Source organism: Cupressus sempervirens, chromosome 9 (assembly GCF_028749045.1).
Source record: "Cupressus sempervirens isolate cs-2001-9-10 chromosome 9, ASM2874904v1, whole genome shotgun sequence".
NCBI classification, from domain to species: Eukaryota; Viridiplantae; Streptophyta; class Pinopsida; order Cupressales; family Cupressaceae; genus Cupressus; species Cupressus sempervirens.
In genome coordinates, this window is record NC_143126.1 from 434,775,831 (window position 1) to 434,785,137 (window position 9,307).

The 9,307-nt window shown below is 32.2% G+C and overlaps 1 pseudogene; it reads right to left on the reverse strand.

Moving 5' to 3' along the window:
* Positions 1 to 1,345: 1,345 nt before the first annotated feature.
* LOC149539157 (thioredoxin-like protein YLS8 pseudogene) lies at positions 1,346 to 1,673 on the reverse strand (annotated as a pseudogene).
* Positions 1,674 to 9,307: the final 7,634 nt, after the last annotated feature.

Here is a 9,307-nt window from a genome sequence, read left to right on the forward strand (position 1 = left end):
TACTAGGATGTGAAAAGTTTTAGTCACATGACTAATTTTTTTTGTCACATAGTTATATATTTGCCAAATGTACTAGTGTATTGAAGCCTTTTATGCATATTGATAACCATTAAAGAACAAAACAAAACCCAAGATGAAAATCACAAAGTAAAAAAAATTATGGAAAGGAAATAAAACATATTTCAGCAAAAGATGAAAAAATAAATGAAAATACATGAGTGACGAAGAAAATTCCATCATTTTATTGCAAACCTTTATGCATAGAAATAATTACATAACAACAAACCAAAAACCTTGATGAAATTTGCAAAATAATTAATGTTTAAGGAAATGTGAGACATTAGGATAATCCCATCACTGTACATACAAGAAAGGAAGCAGGGTTAATAGGCACAACATTACTAGAAGGTCAAGTAGAGGAGAAATAAAATAATTGTAAATAAGAAAAGGTTTGAAGTTATAGAGCTGAGTTGATGCCAATGGTAGAAGAAGGGGGGAAGCATTGTATAAAAGAGAGAAAACATTATATAAAGAGGGAAAACATTCCATTTTAGGGTTCAAGAATGTCAAACATGCATCCAAAACATAACCCTTACATGGTCCATGGTGAGTTGACATGGGGTCATAAGGGATTAAGTGACCCCATTCCTATTATAAATATGAAACAACACATACACTTAAACACTTACAAATAGATACTCTATAATTCCAAAATCAAGGTTTTTTTCATTTATTAATGCATAGGAAATGAACTTTGGTTGGGATTATTAGTGTTTAATATCGATTAAAACTTATTAGAGGGAGTATGTACATAAATATGTGATATCTTAGTTCACAAATTTGTATCTACAAAGGCCAAATATCTTAGCTAACAAATTTGTATCTACAAAAGCCAAATAATTAAAATCTCAAAAAATAGTTGTGGTGCTAGGAAAATAGTGGACAAGGTGAAATTATTTGGATGGTGCAGGTGATAAGCTCCATCTGCCTGACATATTCATAAATATCCTATGCATGCATCCATGCACCATATTATGTTGCTCAAAATGCAACTCAAGAGCAGAGGAACTTACCAGCTTTCGGTCTTTTTTGTCCATTCTAACATCATAGCCAGTGTGAATAAATTTAATTGTTAACATCATAGACTGCATGAATAAATTAAATTGCTAAGAGATTTAATAAGAGAAGTATCATATAATTCCACTAACATTAAAATTTACATGGAGAACATTGTGTTCCTCTGATTGACATGAGCCACATGGGGTCACGATCGTACTAAAAAATGCTAATTTGAAAAGTCCCTACAAAAAACTCAATTTAATTTTTTTTTTAAAACTAATCAACACTAAAAAAAAATCAATAGATTGGAAGGTTTAATATCAATATTTGGTAAATAATATTTAGGAGATATGATAAGCCCATGACCTTTCTTGGTGTCTCTATAAATAGGATCAACAATGAGAATAAACCCATGTTATTTTAAGAGCCTAATTGATCTTGTTATTATTCACTGTCCCCAAATCCATCATAATGTGCTTATTGTAGAAGAAGAACATTACAATGTAGGGATCATAAAGCTCATACATTATATTAAAATCAGGGACCTCTATTATGTTCACCAAGTAAATGACAACAAAATTCTTGACAATCTCTGCAATGCTTTCTTCATCCATATGCATACATGTGACATCCTAGTCATGGCCAAATTAAATAACAACTAATTGCTCCTCCTTTGACAGAATTGCTTGATCCATAGCCCATCATGAGTTTAGATGAGGAAGAAGATACGACTAGTGCTTGTACCCCGGTAGGGTCCAAGGGTATAGCCGATAGGCATTGTTGTTGTAATGTGTAGCGGAGGTGGCATTAGAACATTGTAGTAATGTGGAGTGGAGGTGGCATCAGAGCATTAGTTTAAATCGTGAAGAGTTTGATATAGAGGGCAAACCAAATTTTCAAGCAAGTTTCTTTTTACATTCAAGCATCCAGATAAGAAGCAAGCACCAAGAAAAAGATAGACAGGATAAATGATATTGGAAAATGTTCTTCATGACTTGAGAAGCAAGACTTCCACAATCCCAAACTATACAGCCATCACTATGGAAATAAAGATAATAAATATTTTATAATAAATTGTTACAGGTTGAAATTTGTGATACATAAAGGACCATCAAGTAGAATCGAAGAATTAGAAGTCTAACCATCAAGGACATGAATAGAGCATGGATTAGAAAAGAATCCATGCATAAAGTAACAGCAATAAAGAATATAACATAAATTAACTGGCATGCAAGTATTCTTCTATTAATGTCCATATAAATTTGTTAAGAACATGCAGCAGTAGTGGTCTTTCAAGCCCCTACTGTAAATTGGAGACTTATAATTACATAAAAAGTAGGCATCACAATTAAATTTAATTAAGCCGAGAGGCTTTCTATAGTGGCAGCAATCTTTAATGTAAACATTTTTCATTTTGAAAAAAAATTGACGTCCATTTACATGTCAAAAAACAAAATAGAAATAGACTAAATATAATTATAATTAAAATTGTGAAAATTGCAGAGAGGAAATGGAAATAAAAATGAGGTAGATCAAAAGTCTCAAATCATTTCCTCATGCCTCTTAAGCTCACATAAATATGTGATGATGAAAATTATAGGATTATGAAAATAGATGCCTTGACAAGGATATCTCTCGGCTTATTTTATATATATATATATAATATATATAAGCTAGTAGCAATCCAGTGGAAGAGGCCAGCCCCTATTAAGAAAGGAAAAAAGGCAGATGCTAGTTTGAAAGGCTAAGTAGCATGAACTATGATTAGAATTAAATAGACAATATTCAAAGGCAGTGCTTGATCACAAGGAGATATCAATGTTTATGAACCTATAATTGTAGATTTGTCATGAAAATCAACTTACCAATAAAAAGTAAATTAATTAATTTACTATTTATTAATTTTGAACATTAGAAAAATTAATCCAATAATAAAATACCTACAAAATCTATGTTCGAGCCAAGACTTTCTGAATTTTGACCTTTCACAGATGCCCATTCCTTTATTGCATAGGTAGCATGCACTCTAGAATAATTATGAAACGTGGCATTAAACCTTCCCATTACATTACATTTGCCTGACAATTTCTAAGTCTTCCTATACCTACAATCATGACATAGAAGCCCCTAATTACACTGGTATTATTTGACCGAAATAGACCATAGTCACGTTCGATCTATTCCTAATCATTTGATGAAACGAGACTTTAACCCAAACTTCCAAGGAACTCCTGATCATGTACATAACAAAGAACCATGTAGTTGTGGATAATTCTTTTGCATTTTTGTAGTTCTTGATGAAATGTGGAACCAAGCATATGAATTTATGGATTGATTTTGGTTGCAATGTTCCAATTTTTCCGCTCCAATCACAAACTAATCTTATTTCTTGTTGCGCTAATAATTTTATTTTGTTTTAAATGCAAACATGTAAACAACATGTACAAGCTTATCTAATCTCTATTTTTATGAGGCAATGTTACAGGACTTTTATACAGCATTGACAGATTTTGGGATGATGGGTTACGACCCAATGGCCCAGGTAACAGCTTAACATCAATTCTGTAATAGTGATTTTCCATAACACTTTTAATGTGGAAGATTTGTTTAAATTTTTTTCCAACTTCACTTTTGAAATGGTAAATTCATAAAGTAATTGAGATCACATTAGTGTTATGTTATCACTCATTTGTGTGATCAATATCTCATGGTGATAGGCAGGAACGATGAAGAATCGAATAAACAATGTCACCACTTTACTAATACGCTTTAAACTTTCAACTATGAATAAACATTGGTAAGTACCTTACTGGCCGAAGTGCTAGAGTAGTGACAATCAGACTAGGCTTCACCCAGTTTTGGCTTTTCTTTTCATTTGAAGTCATACCCATATTTTTTTCCACCTCAACTACTCCACAATTTGCCATGTTAATAGATTTGATGGCTTGTTTAGCGGCTAAACCTGAAACTCTACCTCCTACAATCTGAATATCTTCATCTTAATTATAAGTGAATTGGAAATAATAACAAAGAAAACACTCATAATAAAACAACTTAGAGTAAGAGTAAGATAAGCAGCACCCCTCTATTCACAGTTTCTTTGATATGAGATCTTCTCTCTAAATAACTCTGCTACCGTAAACAGTATGCCTTGCGTATCATTTATATATTTTAGCTAGGGCTGTAATTCATAGTGAGCACCTCCATATCTGATGAGAGTTCAAAGCAGGGTGTTTGATGGCATGTTTATCCAGCAATCTAGACGGATGAGGAGAAGCCCACCGTAGAAGCTTCGTGGCACCATTCCTGCCAGTAACTCACTCGCAAAGCCACCACAGTAGCTCCCATGTATCATACATTGAGTGTTTGGACGTTGTGAGTCAGAGCATCTGCCAACACAATAGGAATGATCGGCAATGAACATTTTGATGACAAAATTCTTGTTTGGAAGCTGCAATGTGAGGAATTCCCGGTGGGCTATCCCCTAGGTGAAAGTCTATCAGCTAACAATTCTCCCAATTCTCCTTTTCTATTTGTTTCCATAGTTTGGTAGTGTAGGGTTATGCTCCAAAAATTTCTATTCACAGGGGAAATGTAGGCTAGAGTATAAATAGACATAATTTATGTTATGTGTTTATTTAAATTAAATTGGGTGTTTATGGAATTTGAACAAGAGTATGAATTAGGTGTAGGGTTTTTTAAGAATTCTTTATTACTAATTGCATATGGTAAGTTAATTCTAATTTAATTGGTTTGCTACTACTATGATATTACTATCAGGATTAAACTATATAGTTTTGTAGTCAAACTCATTGACTCGTGTATCATGAGTAGTGATTCACACTTGAATCCATCACTCATAAGAATAAATAAAACACTTAACACTCATTGGTTTGCTAATATTTTTATGGTGCTACCAATCTTTTTTGATTTATCAACTAATTGGAGTTTGGCCAATGATTTAAAAAATAGTGTGAATATTTTTGTAAAAATATAGAACTTAAAAATTTAAAATACTATAATAGTATGATGAAAAATATTATTTTAAAATTAGTAATACAAAAAATCAATTTATTTGAATATGGAATATAAAATGAGGAGTTGGTTATTTAAAATATAGAAATGTTTAAAAAAGAGAAAAAAAAAAAAGGATTGATATAAAACTATATTTACATGTCCAAAAGAGTAGCAAGTATATTAATTAACTTATAATTTGATGAGGAAGATTGACAACTCTAGAAGAAGAAAGAAGCATTTATAAACTCAATGCATCTATTTATTTTTTATTGTGGAAAATAGGTTTTGATGGGGCCCTGAGCGCTACATAACTAAAAGATTAACATAGATAAAGCATCTATTTGTTATCAATAATCGTATTTAATTTTTAATACTAGAAAAAAATCAAAATTTATCTAAAATATTTTCAAAAATATAATCTAAATTTGCATATAATTATTTTAAAATAAAAATAAACTTGAACAAATAAATATTACTAAACATTTAGTTAGCAAATAAAAATTAACCTTTAATGCTAAATAAAAAATCAACAAATATAAACTTATAAGCATTATAAGTTTAAATGAAAAATAAAATTAATTATTAAATTCAATTTTTATCATTATAAAAATTTTAAAATGTAAATTAAAAATTACAAATAATACTTCAAATAAAGATATTTTAAATAAATAATTGGTCTTGTGAAGATAGCCTTTGTTGAAAATTTACATTTCTAAAAACCCTTTTAAAAATAATATTTGATATTAGGAGGAGGAGATGTAGAGGAGAAAGATGAAGAAAGGGAAGAGGAGGAAGGGGAAGGCAAGGGAGATGAAGATGGAGATGCAGAAGATGAGGAAGATGAGGAAGTAGAGGAGGACGAGGAGGATGTTACGTTTAACGAGAAATAAATAATAGTTACATTCAAATATAACCAATATCAAAAAATAATAAATCACATAGAAGAGAACACAATGCACAAAGATTTAATGTGGTTTGCTCAATCCTTAAGCTATATCCACCAAACAACGAGTCCAATATTCTTATTATCTAGTGATTACAGCCTGATTACAATCTGCAATCCCTTACAACTCAATACAGCTACAAGAAACTACAATCTAATCATACATAATGAAATCCCTAACCCTAAGCCATTTTATACAATATTTTTGTCACTTACAAAATTATGGCTAGAATAATTCATCAATAGAAAAATAGTAGGTGACATCTTTTACAATAATAAATTCGATTGAGCTTTCGAGGGAATTGTACCTGGGTTCCCCCAAATTATCATAGTAAAATTTGGAGAGAAACTGCACCAAATAAAGTGGGTAAAAATTAACCTTTGAGTCTAAGTAGCCTTCACATAGCAATAATCTCCCACTTGGAGACTAATCAAACTCTACAAAAATAATCTCCCACTTGGAGACTGATCATAGCACCGCTAAACCTGTAGCTCCCACTAGAATGTAAAACCACCCCAAACTCTCATGTTCTTTTATTATGGTCAAACTAGAAGACGAACTTAAGTTGAAGAGGAGTTTAGCTTCTCCCTTGTCACTTTCTTTGTAAACATATATGTTGGATAATCAATTGTATGTATCTTTTCCAGCTTTAATTGTCCATCATCCAAAATTGGCTGAATGAAATGGTACCACAACTATATGTATTTTGTCTTGGAATGTTGAGCATAATTCTTTGCAAAATGACTAGCACTCTGGCTATCTATAAACAAATAATTATCCATCTGAAGGTGCCCCAACTCTTCTATGAAGAATTAAAGCCATATCATCTCCTTGGTTGCCTCTGCAGCAACAACATATTCTACCTCTATATTAGATAAAGCATTCACCTTCTACAATCAAGACATCCAACTTACTATTGTTCCACCAATAGTAAAGACATATCTTATAGTACTTTTCCTAGTATCTAGATTCCCTACCAAATTTGAGTCAACGTAGCCCTATAAATCAATAATAGAGCCCCCTAAATGTAAACACTTACTGGATATTCCTCTCAAATATCTAAGAATCCATTTGACTACATTTCAATGCTCAATCCTAGGATGACTCATATCCCTACTAACAACTTTCATTACATGTGCAATATATGGCTTAGTACATACCATGGCATATGTTAAGCTCCCTATAGCTAAAGCATAAGATACCTTGGACATCTTAGCCTCCTCTTCTTGTGTCTTTCGACACATATCCTTAATTTATTTCAAATGACTAAGCAAAGGTGTGCTGGCAACTTTGGCATTATGAATGGGCTAATTTTTGTTTCAACCCCTTTTATGTGATATATGTTATACCCAACCATAAGCGTATTATCAACATATAAACATAAAATAATATAGTTGTCATCATCTAGCCTCTTAAAATAGGCACAATGATCTGAATGAAACCTAGTGTATCCATGCTCATGCATAAAACTATCAAATTTAGGATACCATTGTCAAGGTGCTTGCTTCAAGCCATATAAACTTTTCTTCAATCTGCACACTAAGTTCTCCTTACCTTTGAACTCAAATTCCTATGCTTTTTACGTATATATTTCTTCATCCAAATCACCATGAAGAATTATTTTTTTAACATCAAGATGCTCCAATCATAAATCTTCATTAGCCACAATACTTAAAACAATGCGAATAAAAATTATTCTAACAATAGGAGAAAATATCTCATCAAAGTCAATTTCTCTTTTCTATGCATTTCCTTTTACAACTAACCTGGCTTTAAATCTTTTCCTACCCCCATCCTCTTCTTTCAACCTATAAACTCATTTATTCTATAAAGCCCTTTTACTTGCAAGTAACTTATGTAAATTCCAAGACTGATTTTTTAGCAAGGAGGCCATTTCTTCTATCATTCTAGACTCCCACTGAATCTTTGTATCTACTTGCACAACTTCATCATAACACTCAAGTTCATTGGTATCTATTAATAAAATAGAATACAACAAGGGAGAAAATCTTTCTAAAGGTCTACTTTGTAATGTCCCCTTTCTAGCATTCATAGCATGATGTTGTCATTAGCCTATTTCCCCATAGTCCCGTAGGCTAACTAGGACATTAAAGGGGCTTAGAGGCCATTTGGCCTAGACAGTTTCAGTTACAGGTCTTTCTGAGGGGTTCTGAGGCAACTTTGGGCATACTTACTATTTATAGTAAGTCATCTTGGACATGGTCGGACATTCAGTCACAGTGGTATGTCGATGGTAATTGTTTAAAATCGACAGGAAGACTTATTTATCATTGATAAGATTTGTTATGCATTGATAAAGCCATTTTCTAGAGTTAAATTTAAATATTTAACTTTATTAATGCATAGACTATAGTTTGTGGGAAATATTTAAATTAAAAGAGTTCCCTTTATTTTTATAACACATTGGATACATAAGGTACATAAAGGGAGTTATGTTTTATCCCACATTGAGAAAACGAAGGATTGAGCTCTTGTGAGAACAATATAAAAGAAATGGAAGAGCTTTTTTTTTGTATGCTTGGATGAAGATTAATGTCATGTTGTTGGATATCTGATTATCAGGCTTGGAGGATGGAATCCCTCTTTGCTAGCATTCTCTTCACTGTTGGAAGACACAGTCAGGAGGATCAAGGGTGTTTTCACTTCAGGAAACACACTGGGTTTCATTTGGGGCGTTTGCATAAAGAAATTTACAAGGGTTTGAGGTGCAGATCTGAAGTTAGTTATTGCTATAGTGCCGCATGAACAGTATTTTGCTACAGTCAGCATGAACAGTATTTTGCTACAGTACGGCGTGAACAGTGTTGGTATCAAGTTTACTTGTTTTTTCAGCTGATTAGAAGTTTGGAGGGCTGGCCGACTACATCTGCAAAATACTGCGGCCACTAATTCCAGGTTTCTTCTGTCAAATTTTGATATTTTGCATAATAATTGTTGAATACAAGTCTGAATAGTTGTTGCAGCCTTTAAGGCAGCTATAAGTGCACATCTACATTTAAAAATCACCCTTTATTAGCAGATTGAAAGAGTTTCCAGATTTTTCATATACTATTGATTGTGTGCCAAGTGTTTGTGAAAATGTTATGATGTGTATTATGCATTTTAATGTCACTTCATAGTTGTTCGTAAATCTACTCATTGGAAAGCAATTTATTGAGGAAATCAGCTTTATGAGTTTGCATACAAAGTGTTTGACAATATTCCTTAAGTTAAATTTCTGCAAGTCAAAGTTCAAATCAGGGGAGGATATTACAGTGGTATCAGAG